Source organism: Mauremys reevesii, linkage group 10 (genome assembly GCF_016161935.1).
Source record: "Mauremys reevesii isolate NIE-2019 linkage group 10, ASM1616193v1, whole genome shotgun sequence".
Taxonomy (NCBI): Eukaryota; Metazoa; Chordata; order Testudines; family Geoemydidae; genus Mauremys; species Mauremys reevesii.
Window position 1 is genome coordinate 9,299,547 of NC_052632.1, and position 22,493 is coordinate 9,322,039.

The window sequence follows — 22,493 nt, forward strand, 5'->3', positions numbered from 1 at the left end:
TAGTACATTCGAATTTTTAGGTGCCCAATCCTGAAGGCATCCGAGTTCTTGACAGAAAAAAACTCAAACCATCGTAATTTAAAAATGGACAATACAACGAATAACTGACATTTACAGAGTGGCCTTTTTCAGCCAAACACCCGAAAGGGCTCAACAAAGTTACAAGCCACAGATAGCAGGATTGCTTCAGTCACAGAAATGCAGTTGCCGCTGGGGTTCAATAGTGCAGCGTTTAAACAGTGCACAGCAATTCTGCACAGCAGTGTGACACCGAGAGGATATCGCACTCCTTTGAAACGACAAGGGGATTAGGGCACTGGTCCTGCAAACATGTGCTTCACTTTCAGCACATGAGTAGTCTCATTGAAGTCGACGGGGTTGCTCACGTGTGTAAAGCTATTCAAGTGCGCATGTGTTTGGACTAAATAATTACATTCGGCAAGATCACAGCCTGAACTGAATGAGGTGCAGGGTTCTCTCTTGCTGTTTTCATTTCCTGTTCTATCTGAAACCAAGGAGTATTGGCCTGAGAAACTGAGTTGCACCATCTCTAGGAAACGTTCAGACTCTGACCCTTAGGAAATGCTGCAAAACCTTCCTCTTTGAAAAAGGCTTTCTGCTAAAAGCCACAGCCACATCACTTCCTCTGCCTTCTGCCCCAGCTGCTGACCAACCAAAACAAAAGGGGACATTTAAAACATCTAAAATAAAAACCAAAAACTGCACCCCAAGCACAGCTTTGACCCCCAAAAGGAAGAAGGGCCAGAGACTCCATGAAGTCTGCTAGGGACTTCACTGTTGCTATTGATTTTACATGGAAGGTACTCAGTGTAAAGCCCTAAGATAGACAGAAACAGTTCAAAGGAACAACCTTAGTAAACAGGTAGCTGTTCGGAACCAAACCTAAAACTAGATTGTTTATGGTTCCGGATTTGGGCAAGGTGTCAGCGCAATTCTTATTTTGGCTATTTCACTTAGAATCATAGAGATGTCAGGTGACCTCGGGAAGTCTAGGCAGGACCACGTAAACTTAGAGTATCCCTGACAGGTGTTTGTTTAACCTGTTCTTAAAAAAACCTCCAGTGATGGCACTTCCACAACCTCCTTGGAAGCCTATTCCAGAGCTGAAACTACCCTCAGAGTTAGCAAATTTTTCTTATTATCTAACCTAATCTCCTTGCTGCAGATTAAGCCCATTACTTCTTGTCCTAACATCAGTGGACATGGAGAAAAATTGATCAACAGCCCTTTTATAACAGCCCTTAACAGATTTACAGAATGTTATTAGGTCCTGCCTCAGTCTTCTTTTCTCAACACTAAACATATCCAGTTCTTGTTAACCTTTCCTCATAGCTCATAGCTCATGTTTTTTTAACCTTTTATCATTTTTGCTGCCCTCCTCTGGACTTTTCTTCAGAGTGGCACCCAAAACTGGACACACTACTCCAGTGGAGGCCTCACCAAGGCCGAGTAGAGTGGGATAATTACCGCCTGTGTCTTATGTAAGACATTCCTGTTAATACATCCCAGAACAATATTTGCCTTTTTCACAACTACATGTATTACATTGTTGGCTCATATTCAATTTATGATCCACTATAACCCCAGATCCTTTGCTGAACCACTACTGCCCAACCAGTTATTCCCCATTTTGTATTTGTTCATTTGATTTTCCTTCCCGTAGTGTAGCTGTCGTACTTTGCATTTGGCTTTATTGACTTTCTTCTTGTTGATTTTAGACCAATTCTCCAATTTACCAAGGTCATTTTGAATTCTAATCCTGTCCTCCCAAAGGCTTGCAACCCCTCCCAGCCTGGTGTCATCTGCAAATTTTATAAGCCTACCCTCCACTCCATTATCCAAGTCATTTAAACTTGAACAGTTTCACCAAACCCTAGCTGTGTATCCAGTTAAAACCAGTTTCTGGATCTGTGTAATGATTGGAAATCCTTTGGACTGGGACACATCATTTGTTAGTTGGCATCAATCTATAATGTGCCCACCCCCAAATAACTGGGCAGCAATGGAACTAAGTTTCTGTGTCTATATTGCTGCATAGATAGTCCATAAGAGCCAGCCTAGTTTACAATACCAGGAACCGCCATTAGTGAAAATGGCTACTTCATGAATTTTCCCAGTGAATTCAGTACATAACTTGTTCAACATCAGCAACAATCCTGACTTGATTTCAAAATGCCATGATGTTTCACTGCAGTCACACTCAAGACACTAGGCTAAGCTGGCCCAGCCTGCTCTGATTTCCTAACCTGCAAAAAGTCGTGGCACCAAGGCTGAGTTTGCACTGGCAAGAATGAGACTCACGGTTCACCAACCCTGTGCAGCCCCAGTGGTAGTAAGGGGCAAGTGGATGCAGGCAAGGTCTATTGTTTTTACTACCGTATTTGCCTGACTTTGCTCTGAAAAGGGTTAGGTGGTGCAGGGTGGTAACAGTAAGTAGGCCCAGCTCCTCAAAGATTTGTAGGTATCTAACTCATACTGGAAATCTGGTAGTTAGGTGCCTAAATACCTTTAAGGATCTGGGCACTAAGCACTAGTTATACTACAGTTTTCCATGCCACCATCGTGTCCCATTTTTGCCAGTGCAGACAAGGCCCAGGAAAGATTAAGAAAAATTGTGGACAATGGAAAACTTTTTTATTTAAATATTTTTTAGGAACAAGGATAGAACCTTGTGGAAAATACAGGCCAGAGCTCTTAACCAAAGGCCATGGAACTCCAAAGATGCGGCATAGCGCGTACAGTGCATACATCATTAAGCCACTGGCAACAACACACTGCAGCCCTGCCCAAATTTCAATTCTTACACTTCAAATAGTCTCAGCTTTCACCAGACAAATTAATATTTAATGCACACGAGCACACTGTAATATTCCCAACTGTGTGATCTAATATTAACAGCTATTTCATAAACCAACAAGGCCCATTCAATTGGTGACCATTTAATCTATAACATGCCATTAAACCAGAAAAGCAGCCATGAAAACACAATTCAGATACATGTTTGTCAGTCCGCACTAAAGCAGGGAACATAGCAAGGTCAGTGCAGACAGTAGGCTTGCAGTTTCTAGTAGAGCATCCAAGGCAAAAGGCCTGTGCATTTTAAACAATATGAGAAGTGGGGAACCAAATTCCTTTCTTGCAACACTGACTGGATTTTGGAGCAAAGTGTATCTCATACACAGACTTAATGATGGAGAGCTCCCAACTCAAGGGGACCATAAGATTTCTATGGACCAATGTGAAATAACGTGTGTGTGACACCATCTGCCCCCCCCCCACCTTCTGTATCCACAAGACCTACCCTATTACCCTGCCCCATCTTTCTTGGCTAATGCTGATGCTAGAAGAGTTAGTGTGATCCTTAGCTGTATAAACATGGGAGAAGTGAATTAGAGCGGGGAGGAGATTTTACTTCTGTATGTGGCTTTGGTGAGACTAATACTCCACTCAGTTCTGTAAAGGATGTGGAAACATGGCACGGGTGCAGAAAAGAGACACAAAAATTATTCGAGGCCCAGAGAAAATGCCTTATAGCAAGAGACTTACAATACTGAATCTGTTTATTTTATTGAAAAGAAGATTGAGAGGTGCCTTGATTATAGTGTGTAAGTACCTTTACGATGAGAAAATATTTGATACTAAAGGGCGCTCTTTAATGTAGCAGAGAAAGTCCTAACAAGAGCCAAAGGCTGGAAGGTGAAACATGTCAAATTCAAATTGGAAATAAGGCACACACCTTTAACACTGAGGGTGATTAAACTATATGATGTAGCCAAACACAAGTTATAGGGCTTAATATAGGGGTAACTGAGTGAAAAGTAGTGACCTGTTATGTGCAGGAAGTCAAACTAGATGGGACAATGGTCCCTTCTTGAGTAAACTCTCTGAATCTAGAGATTCTGTGACCTTTTGCAGGTGGGGAATGAGCTCTCTCCAATATCTCCTTGTGAAGCTTTGTGGCGCCAGTCACCCTCTGTTCCCCAAGGTGCTGGGTAGCAAGTCAATTTAATCTCGCCCAGAGGCTGTGAAATCAGATGGAACTGTGAGCATGGAATAGAATTCTGGCTGTTGGTCCTGGAAGAGTGGGGCCCTCTACAATCACACAGGCCTAAACCACCACTGCCGTCCTTCTATCCATAGTTCCTATTACAACCTATGGTTACTACTGATTTAGGTATTAAACTCCTCTTTAGATAATGAAATTAAACACCACCAGTCTGAAGGCGGTCAGGGCCTTCTCCTTCACTGTAGAATTACTCATATTAGGAGACATGGAGACTGAAGCGAGGCAGGATAAAGAAAGGGACAGGGCTAAGGCAGCCATGTTATGGCCACGTGAGTGGAGAGTTTGGAGGGTTGCAGCCAGCCACAGCAAAAGGCGTTATAGTCATCGATCGGAGCACAAGCTTGAAGGCAAGGAGAGCGTATTTCAACATGACTACTGCAGTAATTTGATTTGTGCCCTGGTAACTCAATAATAACCATTTCCTGGGCAAATAAACTCAAGGAAGTGTTTTTAGCTCAGGATTTATAGTTATTAGCTTACAAACAGCCCTTGAGTTATTATTTAAATTTTCCAAATAATTCCCATTCTTTCCTCTGATCATTTAGATCTTGCCAGCTGCGTGGCTGTTGGTCCTGTTAATACAAGATGCACAATGCAGAATGTTTATTTTGTGGCCGGTCACCAGATTCTTTGCAGTTTGCAAATTTCCATTTGACATGCTACAGTATTCCTGGCACATCATATGATCTACAGGCAATACCTTTACAGGTGCGCTTCTTAATAAAAGGCCACATACTCTCCATTCAGTACCAGTGCAAAATGGGATTAATTTAAGAGCACTCTAGTATTATATTACTGGATCTTGGTATGTTTGTGTCGGAGTTTAGCATTATTTTAATGTTTGTTTTGTTTTTATTTCTACTATTTCTTAATTTTGAAAAAAAAACAAACACCCAACCAAACAAGAAAAAAAAATCCCCTAAAAATAACCATTTCTTATGAACTGATACTCTGATGAAGGGAACTGATCTAAAATCCTTGAAAATATGAGAGCTTGGACAAAGTTTAATACACATATGATTGAACTCAATATCTCAAGGGAGAGCGATGGAATGTAGAACATGTCACCTCCAAATCATCTGTTAAACTCTGACTAAGGTCAGAAATGACCAAAAGCCATTGATGTTTGATGTCTAATATGAAGTGACCTGGTTGTCTTATTACAGGTCTGAATCGTTGTTCATATCACAAAAACTGGCATTACAGTGGTACTAACTGTCACTCCCTGTTGGCAATCACATCAGAGCGGACAAAGAATTAATCCTTTTTAGATATGAACAAATACTTTTCTCTCTATCAAAGCTGGTAAAAATTGTAAGTATGTTTGTTAATTTTTTTTAAATGTTAATTTTTCAGGGTTTTTTTGTCAACAGTTTCAAAACTTTCCAATTTCACAATGAAAAATTAAATCAAACCAACCCTTCCCCCAAAAATCAGTTTTTGAAAACCAAAAATGTTTTTTTTTAATTTTCAATTTTTCAGTCCCCAACTTTTTCTCCTCCACTTCCTCCTTTTTTTCTCCAGTTTTGCTTTATTTCACTGAAAAATTACAAAGTTTTCTGAAAAGCCATATTTTTTAAAGGGTTTTGGAAAAAAAATTCAACTATCTCTATCTATCTACCTACCTACCTATTCCTGGTAAATTAGATTAGTGTAGGAAGCCCTAATGGAGCTCAGGGAGTTTTCTGTTCCTTTCTCTGGGAGCGAGACTCTCTGCTTGGAGTAGAGTTTGCTGTTGTAAATATAATCCTAGTTTTGGTGGGTCTTGCAACATTTCCTTACAGCCTGGTGATCAAGGTTTGAATTAGCTTATTCTCTTCTGGAAGTTCCTTGCACAGCTGAATCCCCTTGACTGAGAGTGCCCTTTTTGTTTTCACACTCTTCTTCATCCGGCACTTTGGAAACTGCATACTTTGGAGCACAGTTGTCTTGGTTGGTCATGAATCTAATCACAGATGTAGCTGGGTGCTAATCCATGGAAAGCCCTGCAAATCAGAACCCAGGCTTTGAACTGACACCTGAAACAGAGTGGGAACCCATGTGGAGACTGGCGCTGTACGGGATGATGTTCACTGCACTGAGAAGTCGGATGACCATATTTGCATAAGCTGGCGACACTGCATTGCTTCCGCATTCAACCCCAGGTACATCATGTTATAGTAATGCAACCTGCAGGTGGCAAAAATATGGATCTCTGTGGTCACATCCTCCTCTAGAAAGAGGGAGCAACTTTTCCTGGCATGCTAGAGGGGGAAGAAAAAGCTTTTCACCACTGACACTAGCTGATACTCTATACTAAGGCCCGCATCCTCAAATGTATTTAGGCTCCTAACTCCCATTGATTTCAGTGGAAGTTAGGAGCCTAAATAACTTTGAGGATCTGGGCTGTAATGCCTAACTGAACAGGACCCTCAAGTTTCACACCACTTGGATGAACAGGAGGACAGCTGCCTTTGACAGGAGAGATCAATAACCCAGCTGGGTCTTAAAAACTAGAGAGTATGGTTTAATGGATAATGTACCAGAATGGGACTCAGAAGACCCTAAGTCTAGTCCTGCTCCGCTTCTGGGTGACCTTGGTTGAGGGTCGTCTCTGTGCCTCGGTTTCCCCATCTATAACTGGGTTAATGATGCTGACCTCTTTTCTAAAGCATTTTGGAATCTATAGATGAATGAGCTCGGTACTATTATTCAGTCTTTCCTGCTTCTGGCCTGCATTGTCTGGGTTAGGTTTGATCCAGCAGCTCTTCATTGAGGAGCTTATTTCTTGTGGACATTGTGACATCCTTGTTGAGGCATAGGTAAAGAGCTGCATACTTGCAGTGTGTTATTATTAGCTTTCAAATAACCCACATGAAATCATTTCTTTACGTTTCTAGCAAGAATCCCAGTTATTCTCTTCTGCTGCATTACTTACAGAGCTGCCAGCAGCTAGTAGTAGTTGGTGATGGGGTACAGCAGATCTCCAAACAAATACTAAATCAAAAACAGGACACTTTTTGAATACCGTGAAAATATTAGCATTAGAAGTAATGGCTGGTATTATTTTCATAGTGTGACTGGCATCCTATAAATACCTAAGATAGATTGTGTCTAGGAGCCATTTGTAAGAAGTTTCTTTGCATGAGAAAGCTACAGCTTGGATTTGAGTTTTAAACCCTCCAGAGTCTTCCATAGTTTTTAAAGGACAAAGAAAACCCTTCTTCTTCTGCATATTCCTTTCTGTGCACCAAGGTTGCACCACTGTGCTGAACTACAGATCCCAGTGTGTGGTCAATTATATACTCTCACTGCTTTCAGATTCACTTATCCTGTGATGCTGACTGTCTATGAGCAAAATCCATCAGAGAGTTATTATCTACAAAGAAAAAGCATCAAATATTCAGGCTTCTAATCTGCCTCTGAAAATCAGTGCCTGTTCTCGAAAACACAAGACCTCAAATGACTTATTATTTTGGATGCTCGAAGGCTGGAAACACTTTTGAAATCTTTGTAGCTTAACAATTCAGGATGCCTCAAGCCCACTGACCAAGTGTAAAAAAGGTACAATATATCACGTGTGGTAAAGGCAGTCATTAAGGATCATGTTATAATTACATGAGCTTCCTCATTGTGCACTGTGATACCTGCAGTGAAGCTAAATAATGGGCTAGCTAGATAGCCTGCTAACTGGTTGTATAAAATGGGCATTGTTTTAAGCAGCAAATTCTCTCTAGTATTTATGATGTGCCCGTTGCTGCAATATCTGGACACAATCCACAAATGTGCTACCTAGTTTAACTAGGGAATGGACACAGTCACAAAATTAGGTTTCAGAGCTAGATTTCTTCCCACCCTCCCAAAGTTCAGGATGGGATTTTAGTAGCCCTAGTCAGACATTTTCCAATAAAATGTTTTTTTCATCCTGAAAGGGAAATGTTTAACAAACACATGTTGATGTCAATGAAATCTTGTTTAGAAATAACAAAACAAAACAAACACTGGACAGAACGTTTTGTTGAGGTTAAAAATGATCTTTTGGAAATGGAATGTTTTGAAATGACTTTTCATGTTTTTTTTTCATTTTAATATGAAATTAAAAGAAAATAATTCCATTGTGTCACAATAAAGCACTTCAATGAAAATGATTTTTCAAAATTACATTTCATGGGAAATTTCTAATTATTTTGTTTTCATTCTGCCTCTTGTTTGGGAAATAGTAATGTACAGGTGTGACACTGGCAGGGCAGATGCCAGCTCTTGCCCAGGCTGCAGGCATCAGCTAAGAACTGACAACCTCATAGCTGGAGACCAGACCAGGTCACCTGCATGTTAGTTTTGCTTAAAATACGTATTAGTCTTCTACAAATGTATTGAATGTTTAGCCTCTGTTAAATGCTTGTAAATTGCTGCATGCATTAATCTCACTTGTAATGGGTGTATTCCAGGCTATGGGAAAATATGTAAGTTTTGCTTTATAACTTTGAAACTTTGCTCTGAACTTGTGTGAACCCAGGCATGGGAATCATCCCGCCTGCCCATCCAGAAGAACTATCAAAATCAGATGAGCCAGCAAGGATCATTACAATACGAAAGATTGGTTAATAGCCCTGTGTGCAGAAGGCCTCGTCTCATTGCTTTGCTGGAAGAGGGAAATAAAAAGATAGTTGATGTGACAATTTTTCATCTTTTTAGCTGGTTTAACTCTGAAGGACCAGAGACTCTAAACTGAAGCCAGAGATCCCCAGGGGCTGTCTCCTGGGTCTGCCCTGAAACACGGCTGCCCAGAGGATTCAGGGGCCCTGGGGCAAAGCGGGGGAGCTGTGGCACTTGTACTCACCCGACGGCGGTCCAGGTCTTTGGCGGCATTTCGGTGGCGGGGAGCCCTTCAGTGCTGCCGAAGACACAGAGCGCCCCCCCCCCCCCGGGCGGCCCTGCCCTGAAAGACACTTTGAGCTACAACTCTGTCACTCTTAGGATTTAGATGATAACTCATTTGTGTGTATATGTTTGCTTGCTTTAACCTGCAAATAACTTACTCCTTTTTCCTAGTTAATAAACCTTTAGATAGTTTAATACAGGACTGATTACAGGCGTTGTCTTTGGTGTAAGATCTAGGGTACCGATTGATCTGAGGCAAGTGACTGTTCTCTTGGGACTGGAAGCAACCTGAATGTGGTGTGATTTTTGGTGTAAGTGACCATTTATCACTAAGTCCAGTTTGTCTGGGTGGCAGGATAGACTGGAGACCCTCAGGGGACTGTCTGTGACTCCATGGTAAGACTGTTTCAGTGATCCAGGAGTTCACATTTGTTACTGGCTTGGTGAAATCCAATTATAGAACACACCGTCAGTTTGGGGTGTCTGCCCTGTTTTTGACAGTCTGCCCTGAGGTAGACACTCTCGGTCATGAGCAGCATGACAACAGGATACAGAGCTGAACAATTGGCTGAGGGGAATACACAAACTGGTCATTTCCTCTTAAATGTCTGGTTGCTAATTGGCTGGAACAAAAGCATTGTCCCCTCATGTGTACTGTGGTCCATAATGGAGCTGTCTTTAAGGGTAGTTTATTGGTCAGCATATGTAAACCCAGGTATTTAGTCTTAGTAATTAGTGATGACCAAGCCTAGAACCGTAGACAAGACTCAAAAGTTTGTCTATTTCTCCCTCCCTTTCCCAACTATTAGAAGAGTCTCTCTCATGAAGTAACTGGCACTTTTTTCTTCCAGTCAGGAGGACAGCTGAAGCACCACAAGAAAAGTCATTCATGTAATATTTCAGCACTTCTGCAACGATATGTCCATTTAAGGCCACCATGCCATAACCAGGAGCTCCAGCACTGCCAGCTCTTAGAGTCTAAAGAGGTGGTTGCATCCTTGAAGATCTTACAATCTAAATTCAGATCTGATTCATGGGCGAGTTTGATTAACAATGGAGGAGTCACAGAGAAAGGACAAAGATTGCAGTCAGAGAGATCATGTGGTAACGCTGGTAAGTTATGTGCACATCTTGATGGTATAGAAGGCTCCGCCATTTATTCTTTATTCTTAATGCAATTTTACCTCTTGGGACATCTTCCAGTGGTCATTCTGATGTGGTAGCATTTTGCGCACACTTTGACTTCCCTTTGCACTGGTCCAAATGACGACACAAGGTGTAGGGCATTGGAGGATGGGTTCCTAAGTGCCCCCAAATGCGTTTTCGCTGGGCTCAATCTGCCACACGTTACAACAACTAGGGAGTTCTTGCTGCTGGGCTGCATGTGCTGATGTCTGGCTCACCCCTTTTAAACACAAATGCCCTTTGGAACACCCTTTGAGATGTGGCAGTAGGTACAGCGTAGGACAGCTCTGACAGTCATGCAACCCAGGACACTGGAGCTCCTACTGGGAGTCTGTGACAATTCTTTCAGAAATCAGGATGGGATGGAAACAGGGACATCTGGCAGTTTCAGCGGAATGGCTCAACTGCAGATTCCCCTGTTGGTGAACTTGGCCAGCAAGCTACTCCAGCAGATGTTTTTCCTTAGGCATTGAGTGCTTTCTGGATGCATCTTTCCTATGCCTCTCAGGAGCAAATGCCAGCACAATGGAAATTCATATAAGCTCACTGACCAACATTAGGAAGTGTTGACCTGACCATGAGTTCCAGAATGTCAGCTAGGTTCCGTGGAAGAACAGAGGCTAATGGCTTTTCCTTCACTGGGGAGCAGAAACGAAAAAAATACAGACTATAAGGAGCATTCAAATAATATTTATGAGCAGTTGTGAGGTGCAATCTCTTTTATTTTTGTTTCCTAACTCCTATGATCTGAACATCATATTGACTCTGAACTATATAGTCTCAAGCAGGTAGATTAAATATGCAGGAAGAACATTATGCATTTTGAGTTGGGGGGAGAAGGAGAAAAAAAAGAAAATAATTATTGTAACACCTTGGAGCACATTAATGAATACATTAATAATTGATCCACTGTTATGTTTTCTCCTAATAGTCATCAAAATCTTTATAAACCCGCAATACAATACATAACATCTCATTACAACATTTGCTCAAAAAATCAATGCATATCTAAGTTATTTGTGTCAAAACTCATTTATTTCCACAATAACATGGACTGTCAAACCTTGACATCCTGTTAATAACATCCAGGACATTTACATATTATTCAAATATTTCCTTTTATGAAAAGGGGGACTTTTACTTACACCATTCTACTCACAGAGCTTCAGATATTTGCACATTAGCTCAGTTCGCACAGTTACAGAAGGGTTACCTGTGGCAACTAATTATGCTACACTTTACGCATATTAATGAGCCTTGTGAGCATCCATCCTCTGCTCTATGGAGAGAGGGATACAAAAAATAACAGAGTAAGTGGGAGACCTATGAGAGGCAAAATGCAGAGGCGAGTGGGAGATGGCTATATTTTAATGTTCTCTCTTTTGATGCCCACCGCCTTTTAGAGTAGACTATCCTGGGTCAGGGGGACCACTCAACTCTCCCTACAGCTTTGAGGTCAGATTTGAAAAACCAGCTTTGCTTTTCTTCTTCTCTCTCTCTTTAGCTCCTGCTAATACCTTACGGTGACCAGACAGCAAGTGTGAAAAATCGGGATGGGGTGGGGAGGGGGTAATAGGCACCTATATAAGAAAAAGCCCCAGGACTGTCCCCATAAAATCGAGACATCTGGTCACTCTCTAAGACCTCCAGTTTTAGGATCCTATCTTTGCAAGGGGCTGAACATCCTCAACTCCCATTGAGAGGATCAGGCCCCCAGTGGTTTGTGTAGAGAGAGCTGGCTGCCCTAAGCTAGAGACATCTAGTGGGTCCTGTCACTCACAAAGATAAGAGCAACATATTTTGTTTTTAATGAATATTTCTCTAGCACATACTAGGTGGAATGGAGCAAGGCTGCTGTCCCGCCACAAGATGTCATAAGGCCAGCGAGAAATGTCCAGCCACAGGAATATTCAGTATATGCAATTGGCATCCCTACCAAAACACTGATAGAAGGGCAGCATCCTTTGCATGGAAATGCCTGAAGAGCAATAAAGCCTCTAATATGGCACATTCCAGGGTACAGTCTGCACACTGTATGCCCAGAGGCCTTTCAAAGGGCTGACCCATGGTGCAACAAAGTCCCTTCAGATGGCAGGCATTGCTGAGCCACCCTTCCCAGCTGGGGAGTTCCTGAGCTTGTTTCTAGACTCCTGGTTGATACAATAGAGGATAGAAAAGAAAGATTTGATTTTATGCAGCAGCAGATGTCTCTTAAGCAGTAATCACAGTGTCAGATAGAGAAACTCTCAGGGGCTTGTGCAGATCTCTGATTAAGATTCAGTGATACCATTCCTGGATCCTAAAATGCAACAGTTATCAGAAACAAAAGAGAATGTATCATAATTAATGCAATCGAGAGAGCTCCTCTCTAATTTTTTTTCCCTGAGTATCAGCCACTTTACTTGGGCTAGATTCTGACTCAACATATGTGCTCCTGCAAAGGAGTGAAAACCTCCTACCCCTTACAACTGTACATGGACTATATATGCATTAGTCCTAGTCATGTAAGAGTAGGCAGGTCTCTTTGCTGCTTACTCCCTCCACGGAGTGTAGCCCAGTGGGCTAGTTTGCCTTTGTTATATTCACTGCTTTGCATTATATTCGGCTTTGCATTATATTCAACAATCATACAAGAAACCCACAGGCCTGTATCCTGTAAGACATTAGCGTCAGCAAGATAGCTTAAGGCAAGAAACCTATGAACTTTGCACAGATAAACAGCCTAACAGAAAACCCCAAGTATTTGGGGAACTGAAAATAGAGTTTAAGGGGAAGTCCTGACCACAGGTAAATAATTCAGCCACAGACGTGTCCCAGCAACGAACTGACATACATAACAGTTACATGAGATGCATTTAAAGCTAGCCTGCTTGCTTGCCCAATATCTTTTCTTATACGTTTCTTATGGGTTTGATTATTTGTAGAGTGTATTTTGGCTGTAACACAAGGGACCTGCAGGCCACATCCTGTCTGGTGAGCTAAGGCAAAGTTAGCATACATATATTTGGGACCTTTCACCTAGCTAGAGGGTGATGAGCTAAAGCATAAGGTCCATGTATGGCTGCGACTTTTAACATAGAAGATGCATTAAAGCAGGTTGGCACAGGGGCTCTCCTAAGTTCATACCTTTTAAACGTAACAGGTACATCACAACTTGGAACTTTGGAAAGAACCAGTTAGGACAGAAATAACAAATGTGATACCTAACCACAAAAAGGCCAAGGTAACGAATGGACGTATATTATAGTAAATTGAACTCATTGATATATTAACCTATAGGAAAAGACACTCCAACATTAGTGAGGTGAAGAAATACAAATAAGGAAAGGGGAAAATCCCCTCCTGAATATGCATTGACCATGGTGGCACCAGCATAACATATTATAAAAGTGGCATCCCAGCCTAGGGGTGGCAGGAGAGAGAGATGTAGTCCTTGGCAGGTGCCAGAATATTGGCCACTGGTGGTGTTGGGGAAGGTGATGAGGGAGATGATGGCTAACATTTTAGGTTGTTCTACAGGAGGTGGTGTGAGTATACGAATGTGCAAATGTACATTCTATAGTCTCTCTAGTTTACTAAACTGGGGTGTTTGTGACTGTGCTAAATGTATCAATAAACTATATTTGTAAATATAAAAGATTTCCTATAGTGTGTGTTGCAACATCAGGGTTCCCAACTATATAATTTGAATGATACTGCGCCTGATCTTGGGGCAAGAACCTGGCAACCCTCAAGGTGATAACTGGGGATTCTTAAGTGATCAATATAATTAATACGTAATCTAAAGATCAGGCAACAGGAGCAAGTGGATGGGGAGTGGCAGGAAGGGGCAGGAAATGTGTTGCCTCCACTCCGTTACTCACTAGCCAGTGTAGCTGTGCTGGTACTAGGAGTGTTGTTGTTTACTGCTGGTACAGACTTACTCAAGCCTGCACCTAAAATCACAATCTAGCCAAACCTTAAAGCCCTTGATGTTCACATGGTCCATCACTCAGGCAAACTCACACATAAGTCAATAAGACAGTGGTTTTCAACCTCTGGTCCGCAGACCCCTAGGGATCTACAGACTTAGCTCTAAGATTTCCAAACGGGTTCGCCCTTCCATTTGAAAAATTTTAGGGGTCTGCAAATGTAAAAAGGTTGAAAATCAGTGCAGTAAGAGCTTACTTGGTTAAACTCTGAATAAAACTAGAATAAGGACTTCAGGAGCAGGCCCATAATTATAATTTTTACTGTTTGTCTAAGGAGTGCTCAGCTCTGTACAATCACCGAGCAATTCAGAGTCTAATTCAGACATGGATATCCTGGCTGTAACTCTACTGGAATCAATTAATACAGGGGTGAATCAGGCCCAGGATACACCAGTTGAAGAGACAAATCTGACAGCGCATGATTTAGTTATTTAACTGTATTTGTTCCATACTTATTTGGATTTGCAGCTCTGGGTTACTGCTGACAGGCTTTACAAGGAAAGTTTATTTTCAAGAGGGATTTGGACTGAAGACAAGTTTTAGATGAAGGTTCAAAAATGTGTGTGTGTGGGGGGGGGGGGAGGGGGCGCAGAGCTCTTCATTTACCTAAAATTAGGGACAAAATACCCAATACTCAAAGGAAATGCAAAAACCAACCAGCAAACCAAATGAGTCTAATCGAAAATATCAAAGTGAGAAGTTCTTTAGCAAAGCAGAACATGTGTAGATCTTTCCATCCACCCTCACATCCACACACCATGACCCTACTGTAGTATCTAAAGGCCTGAACTTTTCTTGAACTGTGCTTGGTATTGTTCAACATCCTGGATAGGAAAAAGTTACATCCACTTGAGGAAGTAATATGTGGCAGAGATGCTTAGAATAATTGTTTTGTTCTGTATTTCATGTTAACTCATCTACCATGAAAAGACACTGAGTAAGGATGAAAAACAAGTCAAGAGGTATAAGCATTTGTTTTCTTTCAAAGCATCTAAACTCTTAGTTGCTAGTGTAGGGTGTTTAAAAAAACACACATACACTAATACTCCACTAGAAAATCTGACAACCTGCTGCCTTATTAGCATAACTCTGACATGTCTGAGATCGCCAACCTAGCAGATTTGTTATGTTCATGTCTCACTCAATGTACTGATGATGATATGCTAGTAAATATAGCAATGCATCTCGAGTTTCTGAACACAGAAGTCTTTCTGTGACATTTTCTGAATGAACTATGAAAATGGGAACCACTCCCAGTTACTTGTACATCTCAGCTATTACACATAAGATGAGAAGTCTACGTTGCTAGGCAAAAGTACATCTGGTTTAACTGAATGGTTCTAGGAGTCTCCATATTGTAAGGATGTCACTCGACAAGCAGCACTATAGTTAGGTCTGTAGATCCCTAGAATATAAAACGTCCATTGATAAGGTTTTCTTTCCTGAAGGTACAATAAAGTGAATTAATTTCATTCCCTATGTAGTTTCAAATATTCACTACACAGGAACGTTGGAATTTTCACACTGGGTCAGACCAGTGGTCCATGATTTCCACTATTTCCACTGTCTGTCTCTGACAATGGACAATACCAAATGTCCTAGGAGAAGATAATGGATATTTATGGAACAGCTGATCTTTAGGGAAGATTGATTTTATGGGTAAAACGTGCAGTGGAACTGGAGTCAGAGGGCCATGATTCCCTGAAGGGACTATTTTGGATTGGACACCAGCGGAACTGGGGAATGGGTGGAGTTAGAGCGGACAGAGCTGTGCACAGGACTTATTAAAGTGCCACTTGTTCAACTCAATCTGCATTCTGCTTCACTCTTTGTTAATTAAACCCCTGGGACTCAGCACACACGGTTCAATTCCTGGCACTTCCATAGACTTCCTATGTGATCTTGGGAAAATTAAAGTGAGTTAATCTCTCTGAGCTCATTGGTAAAATAGGGACAATGAGATTTCCTTTCTCATACCATTTGTTTGTCTTGTCCATCTGGATTATAAACTGCTTAGCACAGAGACTGGCTCATAGTTAAGGCTAAGATTTAGTCAGGGGGCATTTTTAGGAAAAGTCACGGACAGGTCATGAGCAATAACACAAATTCATGGCCCCGTGACCTGTCCATGGCTTATACTATATACCCATGACTAACTCTTTGGTGTTCTGGATGGCTCTGGGGGTGCAACTGCTGCTCTGGAGGGGAGGGATCTGGGGCACCCATTGGTACTGGAGTGGGGGCTCTGGGTGCCTGCTGGTGCTTGGGGTGGGGGCCTTGGGGTGCCTACTGGCATGCCCGCTGGTGCTGGGGGTGGGCGGCCTTGGACCACAACAGCCACTGCTAGTGGGGAGTGGGCCAGGACCATTGCCATCACGGCTGGCAGGGGATGGCCCAGGACCATGGCAGCTGCTGCTGTTGAAGGGGGGGGCAGTGCAGCTGGCCCCGGGGTCAGTCACACCTGCCGGCTGCAGAAGTCATGGAGGTCTCGGCCCTCCATGACAGATGTGCAGCCTTACTCATAGTTTATGTGTGGGCAGTGCCTAGCACAATGGAGCTTTGAGCTCAGTTGGTCGCTTTACATGCTACTATAATATACTGATAATACATAGTAAGAATAACAATTGGGGGATTATACAATTATTTCCCCCATTGATTCTCTTTTTATGTCTCATTATTAATTGCAAGTTAGAACAGAAAGATCCCTTCATGGCCAGTGTTTCAATGGGCCGGGGCTTAAGACTGAAATATTGCCCTCAAAGTCAGTTACCTTGGTATTGAGCCCAATTGAAATCAATGGGACTGAAACACACACCTAAAAGATAAACACATACTTAAGAGCTTTGCTGAATTGAGGCCTTTGACCTCCATCTTGGTGCTAGACAGGAGCACATTTTTGGCTACACAATATCACTCTTATTCACAAGACCAGCTTCCTTGGCCTACTCATCCCTTTTGACCTTGCATGTATCTATGAAGCACTGCATAGGATCAAGCCCTAAGTTTGAACTCTTATCATTTTTGTTTCTTATTTGTGCTATGATAATGCCTTGAGGCCCCAATCAGGATCGAGGGTGCAGTGTGCCAGCAGTTGTCCAAACACAGACAAAAAGGATCCCTGCCCAGAAGAACTGACACGCTAACTAGACAAGAAGCAACAGATGTGCCATAAGGAATTTGAAAGTTTTGTGCTCCACAGGCCACTGAGTATCCCTGAGGTGACAATTTAGCTTCTAGAGTGCAGGCAACAGCATTCTGAACCACTCATGTAATTTCTCGTCACACGGATGGCTATTTTGGAATACAAGCCCATGCTGCTCACCGAAGGGAAAAGTTGCATTATAGATGAAACCTCATTTGGATTTGCCTGAGTTAACTTTGATGCTGAAGCTAAAATGCCCCATTGTTGTGGACATTGGTTTGGACAGTGGGTTAAGAAATACCCTGTCAGTAAGCCATGAGATATCTAGTACAGTGGTAAGAACGGGAACTGAAAGATAGTACAGACCAGATGATATGACCATAAGAGAGGCCATGAGTGGCTGGGATACATAATATAACGTGTACAAATTTCCTACTCTGCTTAGATTTGTGCTACCATTGGTGCAATAGGCTTTATTGTGCCCTACAGTTTTAAAGGAATTTGGGAGTGCTGGAAACAGCATAACTGCAATACTGACAATTTAAGGGATTTTATCGCCTTTGGCAGCAATTCTTTCGTAATGTAAAACTGAGCTACTGTATCTTACAGGAAGGCGCTAAACAATGATGTATTCAGGCTGATGGGACTGGATTAACCCATTAATAAATAGGAGGTGAAGAGAGCAATCTTGTTGAATGTAATGTATGCTAATGATGTGACCTGGCTAATGGAGCCCTTTTCTATATTCTGTCATTGCACACATCAATTATGCAGCCTCAATTATCATCCTGTTTTTGTATCGGGTGGCTGAGAAATGAGAGGCTTAATAGAGATGTTTCACCCAGTAAAATGCCTGATTAGGTTATGAAAGCAGAAACTCAGGGGAAAAAACTTTGTTACATTATATCCTGATTTAATTAGCCAAAAGATATTATTCTTAGTGAGGGTCTTTGAAGTCGTAGCAATATTGTTCTTGGCTCAGCTGCAGAGATGACGAACTGTCTTAATACCTACAGCAACTACACTGACCTAGCACTTACATAGGGACAGAGCCTTAGCTAAGCATCTCGTATTAGGCCCAGATCATTGTTTGTTCACTGTGGCTGAGGTTTCTGTATAAACAGAAGGGAGCAGAGTGACTTCGGAGATGAAAGCTGTGTTACCAAAGCCATCCAGAAGAAAAACAACAGCAACTCTGCAAAAAGAACAGGAGTACTTGTGGCACCTTAAAGACTAACAAATTTATTTTAACATGAGCTTTCGTGAGCTGCAGCTCACTTCTTCGGATGCATAGAATGGAACACACAGACAGGAGATATTTATACATACAGAGAACATGAAAAGGTGGAAGTATGATAATTCTGTTGCATGCCACCTGATTGCACTGCGCTCCATAAGCTGCAATGTGCTTCATAGGCAATTCTCACATGGACACATGGCCCCTCGCTTTTTTACCTACAGGCCAGATCATGTCTGAGCGTTGACCTTGGACTTGTGTGGCCCTGCCGCAACTACAGGCGTTGTATCACTGATGTCTGTCAGGCTCAGGCATCGTTGCCTCAGGGAAATACATTGGAAATACACAGGTTCATGTGCTCTTGGCACAGATACAAGTGCTAGTCAAATCTGCGGGACATGAAGGGGAAGACCTTGGAGACAACCTGGCAAGTGATGGGGAGAAATAACCGCACTGGGAGATGGGAAAAAGCCACATCTATGCAGTAGCAGCACCATGCCAGTACTGGGAACGCCTGTGACTTTGGATTCAGTTTGTGCTCTTTAGACAAAACCTGCAACATGGGACAAGACAAGAAAAAGAGAGAGTGAAGAGCAGTGACAGTGGATCATTAACTGAAAGATGGGATATATGGAGACTGCAGACATTAATAAATCATCTCTTGTCATCCGAGGGGCAGATCCACAGCTCATGTACATTGTCCTTACTCCACTGACATAAATTTACATTTACTTCATTGGAGCCGGGACAATTGACACCAGCTCAGGATGTCCCCGCTTAGGCCCTGACCTGGAAATTGACTCAGTGATTTTTATACCCTTGTGGCAAGGAGTTATACAATAAGCCTCACATTTGTTTTTAAGTAACAACCAACCAGCTGGATCCCTGGTAAAAACAATGGTTCTGATAGGCACTGTGTAGCACCAGTTTTCAATGGAATCACACTGGCCCATAAAACTGGTGTAATGCAGGGGTGAATCGGGGCCAATGACTCTTTCTCCCTGTGTATTGGACTGCCCTCATGAGGAATGCTGTCATTTGCATTGAGAACATGACTGGAATGACAAATGCAAAGGGTCCTATATTTATTTTTATTACTCCATTGCTAGCCAACCCATCTTCTGCAATAAATAAATAACATAGGTTTTTAAAAATAAAATAAAATAAATGAGGGGCCAAATTTCCAAAAGAGGACCCTGCTTTTGGATGCTTCAATTTTTGGTGCCCATCTTGAGGCACTTTTATGGGGCTGATTTTCACAAAAGCTGAGCCCATAACTGAAATCAGTAGGAGCTGCAGGTGTTCAGCATTTCTGAAAATCAGGACCTAAATGTCTCAGATTACATATCCCAAATCAATGGCCCCTGATGTAAATTTTGACCTGAATTTTAATTGTCATTCTCCGTGGTAGCCAAATTATGTAGTAATAGATTTGATCCAAATGGATTTTCTATCCCAGAAAAAATTAGAAATTTTGAAGAATAATTTCCTCCTGAATCGGGGTGCAAAGCCACAATTAAAAAAAAACGGAGGAAAAATTCCTTTAAAAATTCAAAAATAATCAAAATACTCTCATCTGGGGACAATTGAAACATTTCATTTTGATAAATTCAAAAAAGTAATGTTTTGATTTTTAAAATCATTTTTGATTTTTTTTTAACATATAAAATAAAGTAAAAGAAGTGTTGGTTTGAAACAAAAAAATTGAAACTTTCTGTTCCTAAAGTGTTGAAATGGGATCTTTCAACATTTTGGAAATGTTTTTCATTTTTTTTTCTAAACCAAATTTTGTCAAGGTCAATACAATTTCATAAAAACATTCTGTTTCAGTGAAATGGCATTTTCTGATGGAAACTGCTTTGATACAAAATTTTCAATGAGCTCTATGTATCAATAGCATCTGTAATTTGTTAACCAATAGAAGCAAAATATTACGGATTTACGATTGCTGTTAGCGAGTAGCATTACTTCCTAGCATAGGGGGTTGCAGCACCACTCAAGTTTGGCCCTATTCCTCTCATGCACCAGCTCAAAACATCACCCACTCAATTTTGGCCCCACCACCCCGCCATCATGACAGAAGGCCGGCAGGGCCAAACCTGAGTGGGCCGTGATGGGGAGTGACACTGCATCTAGGGGGAACCAGGTTGAAAGGCAGAGGCTGAGTGTGTTGTAGACTAGGTGGGTGAGGCACCGGGGGCCAGCAGCCGTAGCAGGGATGGCTCCCCATGTTGACAATGTGCACTATCAAAAATTTCCAGGAGCATCATGGTGGGTGGAGTAGCTCATCCCCTCTTTATTTTGTCCACAAATTAGGCCTAATTTCTGACACACTAATTTTGGTCCTTTGATTTGCTGTCCCACACTTCTCTTGTTTACCAAGCATGATTTTAACACAGTCCTTTTAACACAGGAGGCCCTTTTGTTTAGCTAAGTCAGTTTTTCTGTCCTTCTTTTGCAACTTTTCCCATTAACATTTGTTGTTCTATGTTATTGCGGCACTTTATGAACTTTCACTCACTTTTCACACTTCCGCTCACAATTAGGGTAAATGTGTGGGCCCAATTATTACGAGAAGCTTCAAAGGTATTTATGCACCTAACTCCTGTGACACACCTAAGGCTCTTTAAGGAGATGGGTCTTAAATGTCTCTGAGCCTCAGTCGTTAACATTTTTCAAATTTAGCTGACATTTCAAAATGTGAGGGGAAAAAAGAAAAATGTCAAAACATTGGTTATGAAAAATATTCCTGTTTTTTCCCTCAGCCATAGAACTGGTTGATTTTTTTAATATTAAAATTCTGAATTTTTGATTTTTAAAAAAATGGGATTTTGAATCATTAGTTTCCCTGTTGCTAATATTTTTTGACCAGCTTTAGTGCAAATTTTATTTTTAATTTGTGTGCCTTTGTGACCTAGTCAGGGGCCAGGCTTTTGACTCATATGCACTATTATTTCTCTGTGTCCTTCGCTATTAACTTACAACACAATAGCAATCCTATCACTACTTGATTCTTCATGCAGCTCAAATACCAAACGACTGCTAAATCTGCAAATGTTTCCTGACCTCCTTTTCACTTCTATTCAATGTCCATATAATCAGTTATACATGTAGCTGCAGTAGTTTTGAAAATACAACTACAGGGTAGAAATTTCTTTGCCATTTTCTCCCAGAACTGACCCTTCTATCTTCCTCAGATATAGTTAAAGCTCATTTCAAACCATGCGAATAGATCACAGCTCACATTTGCTTTGTGCTATGATAGCTGTGTGCAATTTGGATTGGTCCCTTGTTACTTGTATTTCACCTTTGGGATAATTAGTTGCTTGTGACTGATGAAGATTCTCGATCGCATTTTGACCTGTGGAATGTCTGAAAAGTAGAGATTTGCCTTCAAGCTTCTGACAAGGAAGGTCTGATATTCATTGCTTCCAGCATGATATTATATTAGCAGCATTAAATGTTGATACTCTCTAAGATGAAAGGCTCATTACTTCTTCATGGTCATCACTGAATGGCTTTATCCCATGGCCTTCAAGCATTTCCACTAGGATTTGACATCAGCATAATAATAAAATAAATAATTTCTGTTTCTATAATGCTTTTCATCCAAGTATTGAGAAAAAAGTGCTTTATAATTATTAAAGAGACAAGGTGAGTGAGGTAATATCTTTTATTGCACCAACTTCTGTTGGTGAGAGTGAAAAGCTTTCGAGCTACACAGAGCTCTTCCTCAGTCTGGGAAAGGTGAAGTGGCCTGTTAATATAGTTATAGGACAAAAAGGGGGTGGGGGTTAGACAATTACGGATTGTTGTAATAAGCCATAAATGCAGTGTCTTTATTAAGACCATGGCTTTTAGTGTCTAGCAAAGCTATGAATTTAAGCTTCCAGGCTTATCTTTTCAAAGTGTTGGGCAGGTTTCCTTTGTGGATGAGGGCTGATATGTCTGATATAGAGTGATCGCTTTGTGAAAGTATATTACCCACAGGTGATAGGGTATTTTTGTCTT

General features: G+C 41.5%; 1 long non-coding RNA gene across 1 annotated transcript in view; it reads left to right on the forward strand.

Moving 5' to 3' along the window:
* LOC120373905 overlaps window positions 1–10,046 on the forward strand; it is a 55,084-nt gene extending 45,038 nt beyond the window's left edge. The window contains exons 2-3 of the long non-coding RNA XR_005585797.1: window positions 5,254–5,401; window positions 9,799–10,046. This is a non-coding gene — a long non-coding RNA (uncharacterized LOC120373905). The remainder of the gene's footprint in view (window positions 1–5,253; window positions 5,402–9,798) is intronic.
* The last annotated feature ends 12,447 nt before the right edge of the window (window positions 10,047–22,493 follow it).